Source organism: Neovison vison, chromosome 6 (assembly GCF_020171115.1).
Source record: "Neovison vison isolate M4711 chromosome 6, ASM_NN_V1, whole genome shotgun sequence".
Taxonomy (NCBI): domain Eukaryota; kingdom Metazoa; phylum Chordata; class Mammalia; order Carnivora; family Mustelidae; genus Neogale; species Neogale vison.
The window spans coordinates 214,373,143-214,393,130 of record NC_058096.1 but is presented as its reverse complement, the minus strand read 5'-3'; the positions used below and the strand labels follow the sequence as shown (position 1 = coordinate 214,393,130).

At 44.0% G+C, this 19,988-nt stretch overlaps 2 pseudogenes; one reads left to right on the top strand and one right to left on the bottom strand.

Annotated features, from left to right (window-relative positions):
• Positions 1–4,373: 4,373 nt before the first annotated feature.
• On the bottom strand, positions 4,374–5,019 carry LOC122910237 (annotated as a pseudogene).
• A 7,279-nt stretch (positions 5,020–12,298) lies between these two features.
• Positions 12,299–13,463, top strand: LOC122910742 (annotated as a pseudogene).
• The last annotated feature ends 6,525 nt before the right edge of the window (positions 13,464–19,988 follow it).

Here is a 19,988-nt window from a genome sequence, read left to right as displayed (position 1 = left end):
ACGGGGACACCCATAGTAATACAACCTGCCTAATGTATAAGCTGACTGGTACCTAGAAAATGTTCAGGAAGTGCTCGGTATTTCATCACTGAGGAGAGTCCTATAGCAGCCTGGGTCCAATGAATAAAATCAGCTCACTGTCTACCTACCTTATCCCATGCCTTTGGAACTCCTCCATCCATTCATCCATCAAACACTATTGAGTGATTTCTGTGTTCCAGGCCCCTGAAATTTAAACACAGGGCAAGGAGATGAGGTTCCTTCTGGTTTTTACCTTCATATGGGGAGGGACTCATTTATAAAAATATGAGTTAGTATGATTCACACAAAGAAATGTTAATTTTAAGGAAATGGATTTGTGGTTTCCATTCTTGGGCCAGATGTAACAGCAAAGCAAACATTAAATGGATATTATATCAGAGTCAGTGTGGATTGTGAAGAAATCATTTTCCTGGATTTGGACCCTTCCCCAGTGAGGATCAGGTCACCTGGTTGTTTGTTCAAACTTACCATTGTGAGCATTCTATGAAGGTACATACACATGTTGTGTCTTTCCATAATTTCAGCTTTATTCAGTCTTAAAGACTGGTGGGTATTATAGAGGGCATGGATTGCATGGAGCACTGGGTGTGGTGAAAAAATAATGAATACTGTTATGCTGAAAATAAATAAATAATTGTTAAAAAATTTTAAAAAGATTAACCTAATTATAAAGCAAACTCAGGATTCCAAATTTACTGACATTTTACTACATTTTTATCTTGGCTTCATAGATGTCACACAAAGCAAGCACAAGACAAAGTCATACAACAAGCAAGATACAGCAAGGGGTAAGAGGTTAACAAACCAAATACAAAGTCAGTCCGTGAGCGTGCAGTTGGGAGGAGACCTTGGTCTGAAAGGATCAGCTCTCTCTGCTGCCTCTTATTATGTTCAAGCAGTGGAGGATCTCTGTTGAGTTTGGTGATCAGTTGGGCAGACCTTTTGCAGGAACTGTCTTTTTTAGATGTGGTCAGATGTGAAAGGGGCAGCGTTTGGAAAGTCTGACATTTTGATGCAAAAATGGTCCTTTTTAAAAGGAGTTTAATCAGAGGCGCCTGGGTGGCTCAGTTGGTTGAGTGTCTGTCTTCAGCTTGGGTCAAGATCCCAGGGTCCTGGGTTCGAGCCCCATATTGGGCTCCCTGCTCAGTGGGGAGCTTGCTTTTCCCTTTCCTTCTCTCCCTTTGCTTGTGAGCCCTCGCTCATTATCTCTCTGTTGTAAATAAATAAAATCCTTTAAAAAGGGGGAGTTTAATCAGTCTAGGGCCTTTGAAGACCTCCTTGGGTTCAGTTGGTTACCAGTTCTGGAAGCCATCAGTTTGTGCTGGTTTCAGTGATATCAGGTCTGAGCAGCAATGCCCTTGGCTGCTTATGTCAATGCTTGACATAAGTTATTTCTTGACCTGAGTGATTTCATCTTACTCTGTACACCTGTTCTATCAGCTCCCCTTTGCCATAAACTACAAAGTCCCAGGAAGGCATCCTGGGGACAGATATTTGTATCCTGCTCTTAATCTCTGTGTCTGAAATGTTATAAGTACTCATGAGTTTTTGCTGAATACATCAACTACAAAATACATCCTGAGAAAGCACATGGTTTGATCCACTTCACCAAATCATCATGAGACACCTGTTCTTCTTGTATTTTCACAATAGCTGAGTTTCAGCTAAACTTTCTGAACAAACTGACAACCCGAATAAATAAATAACCAGTAACAAGATGGAAATAGTGATTAAAAAAAAAACCCTCCCAAAAAACAAGAGTCCAAGGCCTGACAGATTTCCTGGGAAATTCTGCCAAACATTCAAAGAAACAATAATACCTATTCTTCTGAAGATGTTTCAAAAAATAGGAACAGAAGGAAAACATCTAACCTCACTCTATGAAGCCAGCATTACCTTGATCCCAAAACCAGGCAAAGACCACACCAAAAAGGAGAATTTCAGATCAATATCCCTGTTGAATATGGATGCCAAAATTCTCAACAAGATCCTCCTAATAGGATTCAACAGAACATTAAAAGGATTATCCATTACGACCAGTTGGGATTTATCCCTGAGATACAAGAGTGGTTCAACATTCGCAAATCAATCAGTGGGATGGAAACATGAACAAGGGAAGAGACAAGAACCATATGGTCTTCTCAACAGAGGCAGAAAAAACATTTGACAAAATACAGCATCCTTTCCTGATTAAAACTTGTCAGAGTGTAGGGATAGAGGGAACATTCCTCAATTTCCTAAATGTCATCTATGAAAAGCCCACAGCAAATATCATTCCCAATGGGGAAAAGCTGAGAACCTTCCCCTTAATATCATGAACGTGACAAGGATGCCCACTCTTGCCACCGTTGTTCAACATAGTACCTGAAGTCCTAGCAACAGCAATAGGAAAACAAAAAGAAACAAAATGTATTCAAATTTGCAAAGAAGAAGTCAAACTGTGTCTCCTTACGGATGACATGATACTTTATGTGGAAAACCCAAATTTCTAGAATTCATAGAAATTCAACCATGTGGCAGGATACATAGTCAATGCCCAGGAATCAGTTGCATTTCCATACACTAGCAATGTGACTGAAGAAAGAGAAATTAAAGAATTGATTCTATTTACAATAGCACCAGAAACCATAAGATCCTTAGGGATAAACCTAAGCAAAGAGTTAACGGATCTATACTCTAGAAACTACAGAACACTCATGAAAGAAATCAAAGAAGACACAAAAAGATGGAAAACATTCCGTGCTCATGTGAAAATGTCTATGCTGCAAGGACAGTCTACACTTGCAATGCCATTCCTGTCAAACTACCATCATCATTTTTCACAGAGCTGGAACAATCCTCACATTTGTATGGAACCAGAAAAGACCCTGGAATCAATAGGGGATTTTTGAAGAAGAAAACCAAACCTGCGGCATCACAATGTCTGCTTCAAACTATATTACAAAGCCGTGATCATCAAGACAGCAACACATAGATCAAGGGAACAGAATAGAGAACCCAGAAATGGACCCTGACCTCTATGGTCAACTAATCTTCAACAAAGCAGGAAAGACTACCCAATGGAAAAAAAGACAGTCTCTTCAATGAATGGTGCTAGGAAAACTGGATAGCCAATGCAGAAAAATGAAACTGGAACATTTTCTTATACCATACACAAAGATGAACTCAAAATGGATGAAAGACATAAATGTGAGACAGGAATCCATCAAAACCTAGAGAAGAACATAGAAAGTAACCTCTTGGACATCAACCATAGAGACCTCTTTCAAGACATATCTCTAAGGCAAGGGGAAACAAAAGCAAATATGAAATATGAAAGTTTAGCTGAAGCACAGCTATTGTAAAAATGCAGGACTTCAACATTAAAAAAAAAAAAACCCCACCTCTGCACAGCAAAGGATACAGTCAACAAAACAAAGAGGCAATCCACATCTTGGGAGAAGATATTTGCAAATGACTTTAGAGATAAAGGGCTGGTATCCAAGATCTCCAAAGAACTTCTCATACTCAACACCCAAAAAAACCCAAAGAATCCTGTCAAGAAATGGAGAGAAGACATACAAGTGCCTAAAAGACGCATGAAAAAATGTTCAAAATCACTAGCCATCAGGGAAATACAAATCAAAACCACAATGAGATACCAGCTTCCACCAGTTAGAATGGCAAAAATTAACAAGGCAGGAAGCAACAAATGTTGGAGAGGAAGTGGAGAAAGGAGAACCCTCTTACACTGTTGGTAGTAATGCAAGCTGGTACAGCCACTCTGGAAAACAGTATGAAGGTTCCTCAAGATGTTCATAATAGAGCTATCCTACAACCAACAATCGCAAAACTGGGTATTTACCGCACAGATACAGATGTAGTGAAGAGAAGGGGCACATGAACCCCAGCGTTCATAGCAGCAATGTGCCCAGTAGGCAAACTGTGTTAGGAGCCAAGATGTCCTTCAACAGGGGAATGGATAAAGAAGATATGGTTCCTATGTACAATGGAATATTACTCAGCCATCACAAAGGATGAATAAGTGTATCAGAATCCAGACACACCTACATGATGCTGCCCTCATGGCCCTTAGGTACATAACATTTTCTCTGATGGAGGACATAGGATGAACTTCATCACACAGGGTCAAGAACAGGAGATCATCATCACTAGATTCCATGCAAGGGAGGTAAACAAACTGGAGAAAAACAAATATTGAACATGTATCCATCACCTATGAAAGTGTGTATTTTCATATCCTTGAAACCCTACAACAGTCCTATGGAGGTCGAAATTATTATTCCCTTCCATTCTGTCATATTTCCTTACCACCAAACTGGACATCAGGATTAGGAGCTTAGGGAACTGAATTTTCTCTGGAAGCTCCCCCTTATGCCATTCTTGATTTCCTTATTCTTGAGGCTGAAAATGATCAGGCTAAGAAAAGAGGCAAAGGCTGTGTAGGTGGTGGCCATCAGAGGGTTACTGTCCATAGACTGGAGACCCTTGGACTTGAGGTGAATAATGGAGACAGAATCATAGTTCAAAATGATGACAGTGAGATGGGACACACATGAGATGGAGGACTTGTGCTTGCCCTCAGCAGAGGGGATCCTCAGTATGGAGGCCACTATGAAGATGCAGGAGAGGATGGTGAGGAATAAACAGCTCTTAAGAGCAGTGTCACATGTCAGGACAACACCCAAAGTGACAGAGGATGTCTCCTTCCCATAGGCCAACTTTAGGAGGGAAAGCACGTAGTAGACCCAATGGTGGAACACGTTCGACCCAAAGAAGGTGAGGTGAAAAATTATCAGGATCGCCATCAATTCCATGACCGAGACACCAGCCCAGCACCAGGACATGAGACAGCACAACTCTGAGGACTCATGAGCACACTGTACCGCAAGGGTGGCAGATTGTCACATAGCAGTCATTGCCCATGATCATGAACAGAGAAGAGTGCTGTATGTCCTCATAGCACTTTGCTCTCATTTATTCATTCATATAGTCAAGAAGTGTTACTGAAGGCTTATTTTATATGGAAACATTCTAGGTGCTTGAATCCAGCAATGACCAAGGGCTAAGACTCTGAGGTCTTTTTCATGGTACACAGAGGGAAGTTGTCATAACCAAAAATAACAGCACAGACAGTCAGAGGTGTGTTAGAGACAGCCGAGGGAGCTGCAGAAGCTAAGTGTGGGTCTCAGACCCAGACTGCAATTTAGAGAGCTTGTTTGGAGGTTCTAGCAGGGGAGCGCAGCTACTCGTATACTCTTGACCGAAGAATGGTCCTCTCCTCTATCGGGGAAGGTCGTCCTCTTCGACCGAGTGCGCAGCTTCGGGAGGGACGCACACGGAGCGGTGAGGGAGGAAGGGAACACCCGCCTAGCCAGCCAGATCAGCCAAATCAACCCTGGCGATCAATGGGGTGACAAATGTTGCAGCCAGATCGCCCTCACACCCCAGACTGCAATTTAGAGACTTTGAAATTGGTGATGTCTACAGGGAGACATGCAGGGTGAGTAGGTATGATTCAGGTGAACCAGGCAGTTGGAAGAGGGGTTTCCAGATAGAGGGGACAGCAGGTACGAAGGCTCAGGGTGACAGAGGCATAGTGCATTTGGGACAATGGTATGTTCAGTGCTCCAGGGAGAGTTAGAAGTCATTGGTGCGGTTCTGGAATTGAAGGCATGAAGGTGGGAAGGGCATGAGCATACAAGACAATGGTGTCCACATGAGGAGTTTGTTCTGAGGGTAATAGGGACCTTTTCCATGTTTTCTAAATACATAGAGGAATGAGCTATATTCTATTGTGTGAACATTTTCATGGATGTTTCTATTTGGGTTTCCCTATGAGGGTATTCTTTTAAGATGTAGTACCTATCTTTTGGTGGATGAATACCTATGTGTTGTGTTGGGTCTATATTAGGCTTGTAAATGCTGACTCATAGGGAATACCTAGGTTCAGCTAGAATAGATACTGCCAAACAGTTTTGCAAACTGATGATACCAATAGGTACATTTTAAGCAGAAGTAGCATGTAGAGACCCCCTCTGGCTGGTGTGAGGGAAGCAGGCTGCTGAGGGCAGGCAGGGTGGGCAGATGCAGGAAGAGATGGGGAGAGGTGCATGAGGGCATCCTGGATGGGGTGGAGTGGCAAACTGAAGCTGATTTCAGAGGTAGAACGGACAGTGCTGTTGATTGGACAGAGGGAGAGAAGAAGTGAACGTTTTCTACTTCTAACACTCAAGACACCAAATGTGTGAATTCTTTCCACACCAATGACCAGTTCTCCAACTACCCAGACACCTTGTTGGTGTCCTATAATTCTGTTCAATTCTGAACTAACAACCTGAAGATGTCCGTCACACGTATTAGGTATTGAGAGTATCTTCGCATCTGTCTGATTCAAGGGACTTTGGTTATTGGTTATTTTATCTCCAGGGGCCACACACTGCTTGGCACACAGTAGGTGCACAAGAAATAACTGTGAGAAAAATGGAAGTATGGTACCCACACTCAAGAAAAAAGATTGAGGGGCGCCTGTGTGGCTCAGTGGGTAAAGACTCTGCATTCAGCTCAGGTCATGGTCTCAGGGTCCTGGGATGGAGCCCTGGATTGGGCTCTCTGCTCAGCAGGGAGCTGGCTTCCCCCTCTCTCCATCTTGTCTCTCTGCCTACTTGTGATCTCTGTCTGTCAAATACATAAATAAAACCTAAAAAAAAAAAAGACTGAAATGGGGGTTGAGGTGGGAAGAGTTCACGTGGTCCAAGCAACTACCTTGTGCCAGGCTTTTTCTACACATGGTGTCTCTTCTCCTTTTCATTCAAGCTCATTTCATAAAAGAGAAAATGAGGCCCAGAGAGGCCATGCCACCTGTCCAGGGTCACAGCGCCCCCTCCAGGCAGGGATAAAGAAGCCACTGAACTGAGACCCTTGGCTCCACTCCATCACCTTGACCCTCTTCTGTGACCTTAGCCTTCTATCCTGACCTCTCTGGGCATCCAGAAGCAACAACAAAGATCTTTCTCCTTAGTCCTGAATTCATTTCTTGGTTGAACATCTGATTCTGTGATTTTCTTTCCCGACTTGAGTACTGCCAGGAAATGCCTCACATTGTCCACACATTCCGGGTCCTCTGTTGTGCCAGGGGGCTAGAGCTTAGAGGAGAGTGTTGATGGGACCCTTAATCCAGGCTGACACCTCCTTCCAACCCACTCTCTCCTGGACCCTACAAGGGTGGATCCAAGGGGCCTAAAGTCCCTTCAACATTTTGACCTCGTCTGACTTCCCAGACTCCCCAGCCCCACTCTGGACATTTCTCCATGCCTTTTCTTAAGTTGGTTCCCTTGCTGGCCATTCCCTCCCTGACTCCATGTGCCAGAGACTGTTCATCCTTCAGAGTTCAGCTCAGATGCCACCTTCCTCCCTTCCCACAGGCGCTGTAGGGTCTCACAGCACTGTGCATGTGCTTCCTTACTGTTTTCTTTAACGCATTTTTATTGTGTATCTATCATTCCATTTAATATTTACCATTCTGGGTGCTGGGAACACAGGATGCTCCCAATGAGATGCCATCTCTGCCCTCAGGAGGTCTGTTGAAGTCCAGTGAGAGACACAGACCCATAACCACTGATGACAGCACCATGTGATGTAGGACTTCAGGGCAAGCTAGGAGTCAGACAGGCCCCTGGTCAAGCCAGTGGTGCAAAGACACAGGATAGGCTTCCTGGAGAGGGTGGCACATGAAATGAGACCAGTTGATTGAAGCAGATAGGAGTGCGGCATGAGGGATGCAGTGGGGTCTGGGGATGAGAGAGTCTGCTACACTCAAGAAGTTGAAAATGCTCCCATCTCATTTTACCCTACAGATACAAAGTGGGGTCTGTGTTGGAAGAAAAATAGGGGGCTGATAGTGAAAACTGGAGAGGCCAAAAAGGACCAGACTGTTGACTGCAGTGAAGCATCTGGGATGAGGGAGCCATGGCTGGTTCCAAGCAGGGGGGAGGATGGAATGTGGTTTGTTCAGCAGGATCCCTCTGATGTTGTACAGGAGGCAGGTGCAGAGGTCAGACCTGAAGCAGAGAACTGAATCAGGAGAGATGCTGTAGTGGGTCAAGATAGTGTCGCTCAGAAGTGCAAGCCCACTTGGAACTTCAGAATGTGACCTTGTTTGAAATAGGGTCTTTACACATGTAATTAGAGAAGGATCTCAAGATGAAATCATCCTGCGTGCTGGGCCCCTAAATGCTGGTGTCTAATGGCTAGTGTCCTTATAAGGAGAGGAGAAGACATACAGACACAAGGACAAATTCATGTGTGGGCAGGTAGAGATTGAAATTATGCAGTCAAGTCTGCTGGCAGCTGCCAGAAGCCAGGAGAGGGGCATAGATCCACCCTCAGAGCCTGTAGAAGGAAAGACACTGCTGACCCCTGACCCCCAGAACTGTGAGAGAGCACATTTCTGGAGTTTGGAGCACCCCAGTTTGTGGGAATTTGTATCTGAGCCCCGGGAAACTAATGCAAGGGCAGGTGCTGTGTTTTAGGTCAGATGTGCTCACACTATGCAGGGGGCCTGGACACGGGGAGTGGGAGGTGAGTGGACACTGAGCTGCACTGTGGCCCAAGCACAAGGCAAGTCTGGCTGTGGGTAACTGTGATGGCTTGGCACCGCCTCCTCCCTCTCTCAGATCTCAGCCTGAGCAGTTGGGTCCAGAGCAGGGCCATATTGTAGAGATCCCACCTCTGGCCCAACACCTCTGCTTCTGCAGAAGTCACACAGCAGCTTTCTTCTGGACCAGTCCCAGGGCCTGGGGCCCAGGGTTTCTCCACCAAAGCTCTGAGAACCTGTGCTGTCCTCTCTAGGATAGCCCGCGGTGCCTGTCTGTAGGGTATGGATGGATCCTGAACATTGAGAACAGAGTGTGCCTAGTCCAGCATGCCTGAGAACAAAGGAGTATTCTCAGAGAGTAGGGGAGGGATGCCAGCTTCCTTTTGTATTCCTTTCCCTTCTCATTAGAAGCAGTCTTGTCACCTCCATCTCCAGACTTAACCATCCTCTGCACAGCCCAGCTGGGAGGCCTCAAGGAAAGTTTGGAGGCTGCAGGTACAGTGGGTCTCAGGGAAGCCTCTGGAAGTCTCCTGACTCCCTCCCCACTTAACTCTGGGGCCTGAGGTTGGCCCCGCCCACAAGCTGAGTCAGCAGCGCGCCTCCCCCTGGGAAGCCTTTGGAATGTCACTGGAGTCCAGCTAGATAAAGTGCAGGTGCAGCCTCCCGCCCTGCCCACCCCACTTCTGAGCTCTTGGTGTCGAGTGAGGGGACCCAGGGCTTCCCCTGCGACGCCCCCAGACCGCTCTCGGCTGCCAACAACAGAGGCGAGTGTGTGCCCCTGGGTGCCTTTGAGGAGGAGGTGATGCAAGCGCGGGATGCAGGGAAAGACTCTGGGTAATAAGAATGTTGGGGTGGATCTTGGGACCCGGAACTGGGCCCAACGAAGTCTGAAGCAAATAGTACCTGGGGGAGACCTCTAATCCGGAATCGCGCATCCAGGCTGGGCTGTGTGCGCGCGGGAGTCCCTGAGTCCTGTGCACTTCCCGGCTGTCTCTGCAGATCTTAGCGGGAAGGTTGTGTGTCGGGACACCAGCGTTAGTCACCATCTTCCTGCTTGTGCTGTGTCCTGCTGTGAGAGTGTAGGTCTGTGTGCACCTGCAGGTGTGCCTGTGGCCCTGACTCTACTGTTGTGTGGGTCCATCCGCGCAGCGAGGTCTCAGCATCTGTGTGAGTGCGCAGGGCTGATGGCGGGGCTCAGGTGCCTGTGGGCCTGCTGGGTGCCTATCTGGTGTGAGAGCTTAAGGCAGCTGTGCCTGTAGAGATGAGTGGCAAGGGGAATGCAGGTATGTGGAGGCGTGGGACCGCCCACAAGGAGGTGTTTGTGAGACACAGGGGGCACCCAGATCCCAGTCTGTGGGACAGGAGGCCACCCACCCCTGAGAAGAGCTGTTCTGAGGTGCTTCTCCTTCTGTTCTCACACACACCTGGGCAGAGGCTCACTGGCTGCCCTGGATGGTACAGGTAGGCTTAAGGGCGGGTGGTGGGTTCTTCCTCCCTCATCTCCCCTCTGGCCCTAGACACTCACTCTCTGTCTCCTTGGGGACAGGCTGGGCTGTGAGTCAAGGGAGAGACAACTCAGAAGTTAAGGAGCACCGAGAAAGTCTCGTTTGCTTTCTAAAAGAAAAAATGGGGCAAAATTCACATAATAAAGAATTAACCTTTTTGAATTGTACAAATCATAGGCATTTGGCATATTGACAGATGTTGTGCAATCACCACCCCTTTCTAACTGTCAAATATTTTCATCACCCAAAAGGAAACAATGCCTTCATTAGTAGTCACTTCCTCATTCCCCCCTGCCCAGGCTCCAGCTTCCCCCCAAACCCTAATCTATTTTTTGTGTCTATGAATTTGCCTATCTTTGGTATTTCATATTAACGGAATCAGACGACCCTTTTTTCAGACAACCTTTCATGCCTGGCTTTATTTCACATAGCAGAATGTTTTCAAGGTTCATTTATGACGCAGCATGTGCTCCTTCTTTGTTGTGTAAAAAACACACAACAAAATTTATGACCTCAACCATTTTAAGTATGCAGTTCAGTGGTGTTATGTGTATTCACGTTGTTGTAATCGATCTGCAGAACTCAGGTCACCCTGCAAATCAGAAACTCTACACTTATTAAACAAAACTCTCCATTTCCCACTCTCTGTAGCCTTGGCAACCTCCATTCTACTTTATTTCTATGAATTTGACTGATTTAGGGACCTCAGATAGGTGGGATCATACTGGATTTGTCCTTTCTGGGGACTGGCTGATTCTACATAGCATAAAGCTTCATTGGTGTTATAACATGAGACAGGATTTCTTCCCTTTCAAGGTTGAATGATGTTCCATTGTACGGATATCTCACAACTTGTTTATCCATCCATCCATCCACCAATGAACATTGGGGCTGTTTCCATCTCAGGGCTCTTGTGGCTAGCGCTGCTCTGACCAGGAATGTGCAAATACATCTTCCAGACGCTGCTTATGCCACTTTTGCATATCCATCCAGATGTGTAATGCCTGTGGAATAGGTAGTTCTATTTCTAATTTTTAATTTATGGGTGGAAAACCATTCATACTGTTTTCCGTAGCTGTTGCATGACTGTGCTAACCCACCAACAATGCACAGATTTCCACTCTCTATACCTCCAGTACAACTGAATGCGATTGAGACATTCCCGGTGTTGGACCACCAACACTTCCATTTAGGTCCAAGATATTTCCCCACCCCTGAAGGAAATCTGCAACCCATTAAAAGTTCACTCCCCATTCCATCCTCCTCCTGGTTCCTGGCAAGTGCTAATCTGCGTTCTGTCTTGATGCATTTACCTATTCTGCATACTTCAAATAAATGAACTCATACAATTTGTGGTCTTTGTGGCTGGCTTCTTTCACTCAGCATATTGTCTCAGTTTGTTGTAATGTGTGTCAGTACTTCATGCTTTTGTATGCCACAAAGATACTCCATCATATGGATATACCACTTTTTGTTTATCCATTCATCTGTTGATCCATCCTGCGTTGTTAAAAAGGTGTTGCATTTTTGCATCACGTCTGTTGGTGGCAGAGAGAGGAAGACATAGAGACAGAAAGACAGAGAAGTAACCCTGGATGGAGCCGATGCTTGGAAGGAGAGCTGTCCTCACAGGGTGCTGGGGCAGATGTGAGTCTGTTGCCTCTTGGAGAAGGGTATGAGAGATCCCACAGCTGTGATCCTTGGTTGTTCCACGGAGCTGGTGACTGGGGACAGGAGAGTGGGTAGGGCTTGAGAAGATAGAAGGAGATTCAGTGAATTGCATTGTTAAGTGACCAGAGATGAGTGCCCAGCAGGGGCTGCAGAATGTGATCTGGTGATTCTGCTCAGTGCCACATCCTTGTGGGGCACTCACACAAGTAGGACCACACAACAACAATAGTAGCTAAGAGTTGAACTTGCACACCTTACCTTAGTGCCACTGCAGCCCTGTGGTTTAAAGTATATTATTCCACATTCCCAGTGAGCCAGTAAGGGCAATGCTGACAATTAAACCGAGCCGACAACTTCTGCATGCCACACGGGAGAGGTGCCCTCCAGCTGACGATAGCAATTAGTCAGGAAAGCCAGGTGGTTGTAATTATTATTATCAGTATTATTTTTTACTGCGTTCTTACTATGCTCCAAGGCCCGTGCTATGCACTTGAAGCTCATGATCTTCTGTAGACCCCATTCAGCTCCCAGGTTCTCTGAAAGTATCATGAGCATCAGGTGGCAGAGGGACTGGCCATGGTCTACAGGGTGAAGACTCTCTGCTCCCTCTGGAAGTCCTCTTGGGCCAGGCTCAGCTTGGACCCAGAGCTCTTGCCGACCAGGCCACCTTCACTCTCTCTCCACCCAGGGATGGCAGCCACTCTAGGTCTAAACCACAGCTCCGTTTCTGAATTCATCCTCGTGGGCTTCTCCACCTTCCCACCTCATCTCCTGCACATCTTCTTCCTGCTGTTCCTGCTCATGTACCTGTTCACACTGCTGGGGAACCTGCTCATCATGGCCACTGTCTGGAGCGAGCGCAGCCTGCACACACCCATGTACCTCTTCCTATGTGCACTGTCCATCTCTGAGATCTTCTACACCTTGGCCGTCACCCCGCGCCTGCTGGCCGACCTGCTCTCCTCCCGCCGCACCATTGCCTTTGCAGCCTGTGCCAGCCAGATGTTCTTCTTCTTCACGTGTGGTTTCACCCACTCCTTCTTGCTCACTGTCATGGGCTACGACCGGTATGTGGCCATCTGCCACCCATTACGATACAATGTGCTCATGAGTCCTGTGGCTGTGCTTGTCTGGTGGCCTTGTCTTGGGCTGGTGGTTCGGTCATAGGGCTGGTGGTGACCACAACTATTTTCCACCTCACCTTCTGTGGACCCAATGAAATCCAGCATTTTGTATGTCATGTGCCCCCTCTCTTGAAGCTGGCCTGTGGAACTGATATACCAGTAGTGGCCCTGGGTGTGGGGCTGGTGTGCATGATTGTCTTGTTGGGCTGTTTTCTCTTCATCCTCCTTTCCTACACCTTAATTGTGGCCGCCATCTTGAAGATCCCTTCTGCTGAGGGCAGGCACAAAGCCTTCTCTACTTGTGCTTCCCACCTTATTGTGGTCGTTGTGCACTATGGCTTTGCCTCTATCATCTACCTCAAGCCCAAGAATCTGCACTCCCAGGAAAGCAACACCCTGATGGCCATCTCCTACACGGTCCTCACACCCTTCCTCAGTCCCATCATCTTCAGTCTCAGGAACAAGGAGCTGAAGACTGCCATGAGGAAGACCTTCCTCAACAAACTCTATTCCTCCAGCATCTAAGTGGCCAGTGTGAAGGTGGTGTTAGAGGAAGGTAGAAGGATGACCATATCCCCATCTGTACAATGGGGTTGACAGTGACTACCGAGTATGATTGGTAAAGATGTGTGACGGCACGCAGGACATAGCAGGTGCTCAGTAAATGTGAGCCTTACTTCTTCTTCCTCCTTTGATTTGTGTCTTGCATATTAGTGTCATTTGTAATCAAACAGTTTTCTTAAGATATAATCCACATGCCATAAAATTTACCCATTTAAGTACACAATTCAGTTGGTCTTCCGTATATTCAGTTATGTGATCATCGCCACCATCAATTTGAAACATTTTTGTCACCCCAAAAGGAAACCCCTATGCATTCAATCCCCATTTCTCCTCCAACTCCCATAACCCCCAGCCCTAGGAAACCATTTTTTCCCTAAAATATGGTTTAGATTCCTAAATTGAAGTATAGTTGCCAGACAATGTTACCTTAGTGTCAATTGTACAACATAGTGATTTGATGCCACACAATGCTATTCGAATACCATTGCCTACATTCCCTATGCTGTATCTTTCATCCCCATGACTTGCTCATTCCGCTTTGCCTATTTGGGACATTCATATAAACGGAATTACATTAGGTGGTCTTTTTGACTGAGTTCTTTCACTTAGTACAATGTGTTCAAGATTCCTTCATGTTGTAGATATATGAGACCTTCTTTCCTTTTTATTGCCAAATACTATTCTATCATATGGACATACAATATTTCCTTTCTTTCCTTTCTTTAATTTAAATTATAGTTAGTTAATTTACAGAGAAATACTAATTTCTAGAGTAGAAGTGGTTCTTCTCTTACATACAATACCCAGTACTCATCACAAGGGCCCTCCTTAATATTCCTCAGCCCCCTAGCCCATCCCTCTCCCACCTCCCTCCATCAGCCCTCAGTTTGTTATCCATCATTAAGAGTCTCTTATGGCTTGTTTCCCTCTCTCCTTATTCTCCCCTTCCCATACTTTCTATTTTTTTTAATTCCCTATATGAGTGAAATCATATGGTATTTGTCCTTCTCTGACTTATTTCACTTAGCATAATACCCTCTAGCTCCATCTATGTTGTTGCAAATGGCAAGATTTCATATTTCTGATGACTGAGTAGTATTCCTGTGTGTATATACATACCACATTCTCCCTATCCAGTCATCATTCAGAGGACATTGGGGTTCTCTGCGTAGTTTGGCTATTGTTTATCATGGGGTTTCTGTATTTCATCTGTCTCTTTATCATTTGTTGACCTTCTCAGTATTTCTACTCTTGGCTATTTTGGATAATGCCACTAGGAAAGCTTGTGTACCCTTTTTTCATGACTATTTGGTTTCATACCGCTGTGTATATACTAAGGAGTAGATTTTTTGATCCAATGGTAGCTCTATGTTTAATTTTTTAATTACTTTTTATTGTGTTATGTTAGTCATCATACAGTATGTCATTAGTTTTTGATGTAATGTTCCAAGATTCATTGTTTACGTATAATACCCAGTGCTCCATTCAATACATGACCTCTTTAAAACCATCACCAGACCAACGCATCTCAATAGCCCACTCCCCTCTAAAACCCTCAGTTTGTTTTTCAGAGTCCACAGTCTCTCATGGTTTGTCTCCCACTCTGACTCCCCTCCCTTCATTTTTCCCTTTCTTCTCCTAATGTCCTCCATTCTACTCCTTATGTTCCACAAGTCAGTGAAACTATATGGTAATTGACTTTCTCTGCTTGATTTATTTCACTCAGCATAATCTCCTCCAGTCCCATTCATATTGATGCAAATGTTGGGAACTCATCATTTTTGATGGCTGAGTAATATTCCATTGTATATATGAACCACACCTTCTTTATCCATTCGTCTGTTGAAGAGCATCTTGGCTCTTTCCACATTTTGACTATTGTGCATTGGTGTTATGAACATTGGGGTGCATGTGGCCCTTCTTTTCAGTACATCTGTACATTTGGGGTAAATACCCAATAGTACAATTGCCAGGTCATACGGTAGCTCTATTTTTAATTTTTTGAGGAACCTCCACACTGTTTTCCAGAGTGATTGCACCAATTTGCATTCCCACTCACAGTGGAAGAGGGTTCCCCTTTCTCCACAACTTCTCCAACATTTGTTGTTTCTTGCCTTGTCGATTTTTGCTATTTTACCTGGTGGAAGGTGATATCTCAGTGTGGTTTTATTTGAGTTTCCCTGATGGCTAATGATGATGGACACTTTTTCATGTGTCTATTAGCCATTGTACGTCTTCTCTGGAGAAATGTCTGCTCACATCTTCTGCCCATTTTTTGACTTGAGTTTTGGATGTTGAGTTTGAGGAGTTCTTTATCAATCTTGGATACCAGCCTTTTATCTATAGTGTCATTGCAAATATCTTCTTCCATTCTGTGGGTTGCCTCTTTGTTTTGTTGACTATTTCCTTTGCTGTGCAGATGCTTTTTTTCTTGATGAAGTCCCAAGAGTTCATTTATGATTTTGTTTCTCTTGCTTTTGGAGACATTTCATGAAAGAGGCTGCTGTGACCACTGTTGAAGAGGTTACTTTAGGTTATCCTAAGTATCCTAGTATCCTAGGATTTTGATGGATTCTTGTCTCACATTGAGGTCATTCATCCATTTTATCTTTGTGTACGGTGTAAGAGAATGGTCGAGTTTCATACTCCTACATATAGCTGTCCAATTTTCCCAGCACCATTTATTGAAGAGACTGCCTTTTTTCCATTGGATATTTTCCCTGCTTTGTCACAGATAATTTGACCACATAGTTGAGGGTCCATATCTGAGCTCTCTACCCTGTTCCATTGGTCTATGTGTCTGTTCTTGTGCCAGCATCATGCTGTCTGGTGATGACAGCTTTGTAATGTAGCTTGAAATCAGGCAACCTGTTGCCCTCAGCTTTTTCTTTTTCAACATTTCCTTGGAGATTCAGGGTCTTTTCTGGTTCCTAAATCTTTACAAATTTTAGGATTGTTTGTTCCAGCACTTTGCAAACTGCCAATAGTATTTGGACCGGGATGACATTGGAAGTATAGATTACTCTGGCAACATAGGCATTTTCATGATCCATATTTTTCGAGTCCGTGGGCATGGAATGTTTTTCCATCTACTTTCTAGTTAGTTCCAGTAGAGAGGCATTCACCAGATGGATTCAGCTCAATGAGGTCATGACAATGACACATTACTAAAGGTTTCATAGGCAAATAAGGAAGAAGCCTTACAATTGATGTCACATGGAAACTCCTCCTAAAATGGATTTTAACGGCTGTGCTCTCTCCATCTCTTTCTTTACCAGGCTCTGAGCTATCAGCTCTCTCTTTCCCTAAAGACACCATCATTACAAGCAATAAGATTTTCACCTCTCTCACACTGTCCCCTTCCCCACACAGCGGAGTCTGCAGCCCTATCAGGTGCAGCCACCACTTCTTTCCTTTTCTTATGTGGATATCTCTCTCTGTTCCACTGCTAACTTATGGAAATCTCTCTCCCCTCCCTTCCATCCATCTTCATACCAAATGTTCCACTTAGAAATAAGTCTCTAGGGCACCTGGGTGGCTCAGTGGGTTAAGCCGCTGCCTTCGGCTCAGGTCATGATCTCAGGGTCCTGGGATCGAGTCCCGCATCGGGCTCTCTGCTCAGCGGGGGGCCTGCTTTCTTACTCTCTCTCTGCCTGCCTCTCTGCCTGCCTCTCTGCCTACTTGTCCTACTTGTGATTTCTCTCTGTCAAATAAAAAAAAAAAAAAGAAAGAAAGAAGTCTCTACTTACAATTTCAAAGGTTGGGAAATTATAAATAACAAGCCATTTTTTTGTTGTTGGAACAAATTGCCTTTTTACCTCCTCTTTACAAGTTTTTAGGAATAAAAAGACACTATGTTAAAAGTGTTGAATGTAGTATGATACCCAACATGTAGTGTATACTCATATGGTAACTATTATTAGTTTTTACCATTGCCGTACCAGCAACCCAAGAGCCAGAAATAATATCCCTGTTTGCTAATTGAGCATGAATAATGTATATGCCCACACACATACGGTGACTCCCTTTTCCCCACAATATTATATAATCACAGGCTGGGAGCATTGACGGAAGTTCACACAGGGTCAGTTTCAAGGAGAATGCAACCACACTGAACCAGTCAAGTCCTAGATTCAGCCCCTACATCATGGTATATACAAAATTAATTCGAAATGGATCAAAGGCCTGAATGTAAGAGCTAAAACTATAATGTTCTTAGAGGACAACATAGCTGTGCATCTACATGATCTTGGATTAACCAACCACTTCTTAGACATGACAGCAAAACCAAAAGCAATGAAGGAAACAAATACATAAATTGGATGTCAACAGAATAAAATGTTCTGTGCTATGAAGATTAACAACAAGAGAGTGAGCAGACAACTTATAGAATGTGAGACAATACTTGAAACTCACATATATGATAAGGGGCTTATAACTAGAAACTATAATGAATTATTACAATTTAACAAAAAGATAAACAAGCCAATTTTAAAGATAGGTGACATATCTCAGCAGCATTTCTCCAAGAACATATAGAAATGGCCAAAAGCATGTGATGAGATGCAGAACACCATTACTTATCTGAGAAATGCAAATAAAAACCAACATGAGATACCACTTTTTACCACTCAGATAGCTATAACTAACAGGACAGGTAATAACAAATGTTGGCAAAGATGTGGGGAAATTTGAATCCTACTACATTGCTGGGGGAAATATAGATGGGTGCAGCCACTTTGGGAAACAGCCTGGAACTTGCTTTGAAAAATTAAACGTAGAGCTACCATTGGATCCAAAAACTCCACTCCTTAGGATACATGCAGCAGTATGAAACCATGTGTTTTAAAAAAGGGTACACAAATGTTCCTAGTGGTATTATTCAAAATGGCAAAAAGTGGAAAAACTGAGAGTTCAGCAAGCGATAAAGAAACAGATGAAATACAGTGTGTCCCATTAACAACAGTAGCAAAACTATGCAGAGAGCCCCAATGTCTACTGAGTGATGAATGGAGAAGGAAGATGTGGTGTGTATATACACACAGGAATATTACTCAGTCATCAGAAATGTGAAATCTTGCCATTTGAAACAACATGGATGGAGCCAGAGAGTATTATGCTAAGCAAAATAAGTCAGAGACAGACAAATACCATATGGTTTCACTCATATAGGGAATTAAAAAAAAACATGAAAGTATGGAAAGGGGTGGGGAGAGAGAGCGAAACAAGCCATAAGAGACTCTTAATGATGGATAACAAACTGAGGGCTGATGGAGGGAGGTGGGTGAGGGATGGGCTAGGTGGCTGAGGAATATTAAAGAGGACCCTTGTGGTGAGCACTGGGTGTTGTACGTAAGAGAAGAACCACTTCCACTCTAGAAACCAAAATTTCTTTGGATCTTAACTAATTAAAATTTAAATTAAAGAAAGGAAATATTGTATGTCCATATAATAGAATAGTATTTGGCAATAAAAAGGAAAGAAGGTCTCATATATCTACAACATGAAGGAATCTTGAACACATTGTACTAAGTGAAAGAACTCAGTCAAAAAGACCACCTAATGTAATTCCGTTTATATGAATGTCCCAAACAGGCAAAGTGGAATGAACAAGTCATGGGGCTGAAGGGTACAGCGTAGGGAATGTAGGCAATGGTATTCTAACAGCATTGTGTGGCATCAAACACTATGTTGTACAATCGAAATTAATGTAACTTAGCATAATCCAGAGAAAGACAATTAATATATGACTTCACTTATATGTGGAAAATAAGGAATAGAATGGAGGACATTAGGAGAAAGAAGGGGAAAATGAAGGGGGAGAAATCAGAGGGAGAGGTGAACCATGAAAGACTATGGACACCAGGAAACTGAGGGGTCTGAGAAGACAGGGGTAGGGCAATGGGTAAGCCAAGTGATGAGTATTAAGGAAGGCACATTTTGCGATGAGCACTGGGTGTTACATGCAAACAAAAAATAATGCAACACTATATTAAGGAAAAAAAAAGAAACTAAGGTAGCATTGTGTGACAACTATACATCATTTAAAAATTTTTAAATAATATTTTCTGAAAAAAAGTGATTTCCTACAGCTAGGGGTTATGGGAATTTAATGAGAATTGGAGACTGAATGTGTGGGGGTTTCCTTTTGGGGTGACAAACATGTTTCAAATTGATGGTAGTGATGATCACATAACTCTGAATATACTAAAGACCAACTGAACTGTGTACTTTAAATGGGTAAATTTAATGGCATGTGCATTATATCTCAAGAAAGCTGTTTGATTACAAATAAAACTAATATCCAAGACACAAATCAAAGGAGGAAGAAGAAGTAAGGCTCACATTTATTGAGCACCTGCTATGTCCTGCGTGCCGTCACACTTCTTTAACAATCATACTAGGTAGTCACTGTTAACCCCATTGTACAGATGGGAATATGGTCATCCTTCTACCTTCCTCTAACACCACCTTCACACTGGCCAC